Source organism: Gekko japonicus, unplaced genomic scaffold (genome assembly GCF_001447785.1).
Source record: "Gekko japonicus isolate JY-2015 unplaced genomic scaffold, Gekko_japonicus_V1.1 scaffold270, whole genome shotgun sequence".
Lineage (NCBI taxonomy): Eukaryota > Metazoa > Chordata > Lepidosauria > Squamata > Gekkonidae > Gekko > Gekko japonicus.
This window is the reverse complement of record NW_015170282.1, coordinates 212102-213496: the sequence shown is the minus strand read 5'-3', so window position 1 is coordinate 213496 and position 1395 is coordinate 212102. Positions and strand designations below refer to the sequence as shown.

Genomic DNA, 1395 nt, shown 5'->3' with positions numbered 1-1395 from the left:
ACGATCCTGCAGCGCGGCAAAGAAGCGGCACAGCGCGATCTTACCAACGGCATGCGTGATTCTGTGGAGCAACGGAACTTTCGCTTTCCTCTTCGTGCGCATGCGCCGTTGGGTGCTTGTGCGCATCCCGTGGAGACTTGGGGGGAAAAAACCTTTTGCGACAGGACATGGGCGGGCGCCGGATGCCACGGACTACCACCGGAAACGCGATCAGACGCCAGCCCTTGCCCCGCGGTTTCCAGAAACTAGTACCTCGGAGGTACTAGTTTTTAACTCCGCAACTTCGGCGGGAAGCCTCGGGTTCGCCATGGGAGCTCTACGCTTCCCAGATGTTGCGGTGTGATCGCGTCCGGAAAATCCGCCTATCATCCGTCTCAGTAGCGTGGCTAATGCTCCGTGTGACCGCAGCCTCTGTATAGGAACCATGGACTTCCCTTGGTGGTCTTTCATCCAAATACTAAACACACACACACACACACACACACACACACACAGAGCTGCCTCATACTGAATGAGACCACTGGTCCATCAAGGTCAGTATTGTCTACTCAGACAGGCAGTGGCTCTCCAAGGTCTCAGGCAGAGGTCTTTCTCACAACCGATTGCCTGATCTTTTTAATTGGAGATGCCGGGGATTGAACCTGGGACCTTCTGCATACAAAGCAGAGGCTCTTCCACTGAGCCACAGACCCTCCCCAACCCAGGCTGACACTGCTTAGCTTCCAGGATCTGGCAAGATTGGGGTGGCCGGGGCCATCCAGGTCAGGGCCATGGTAACTTGCCACGGTGATAAGGAGAATAAGGCACCTGGATCTCCCTGGTAGCTTCTCATATTTGAGACTTCTGGTGGCCTATATTATAGAACCCTTTCTGGACTGGAAAGCGGGTCCTCGAGGAATGGTTCCATCCCAAGATTGGGACTCTCCTTTGGGAAACTGAGCCTGCTGGCCTCTCTTTTTAATAGGTCCTGCCATGGTTTGTAGCTCTGGGTATACATCTCCCTTGCAACTAATGTAACGCTTCATGCATCTGATGAAGAAGAAGAAGAGGAGGAGGAGGAGGAGGAAATTGAATTTATACCCCACCCTTCACTACCTGAAGGAGAGCAGCTTACAATCCCTTTCCCTTCCCCTCCCCACATCCTGTGAGGTAGGTGGGGCTGACAGAGCTCTCCCAAGAACTGTCCTTGAGAGAACAGCTCTTAAAGAACTTGTAACTGACCCAAGGTCACACCAGCAGCTGCATGTGGAGGTGTGGGGAATCAAACCCGGTTCTCCCAGGTTAGAGTCCTCACTCCGAACCACTACACCAAACTGAAGTTGCCCCTGTCTCACAAAAAGCTTCTGCCCTAGTGAATTTGCTACTCTTTCCGGTGCCACAAGACTCTTTCCGGTG

The 1395-nt window shown here is 53.3% G+C and overlaps 1 non-coding gene across 1 annotated transcript; it reads right to left on the bottom strand.

Annotated features, from left to right (window-relative positions):
* Positions 1 to 620: 620 nt before the first annotated feature.
* TRNAT-UGU lies at positions 621 to 692 on the bottom strand. Its single transcript has one exon. It is a non-coding gene; the product is annotated as a tRNA-Thr (tRNA).
* Positions 693 to 1395: the final 703 nt, after the last annotated feature.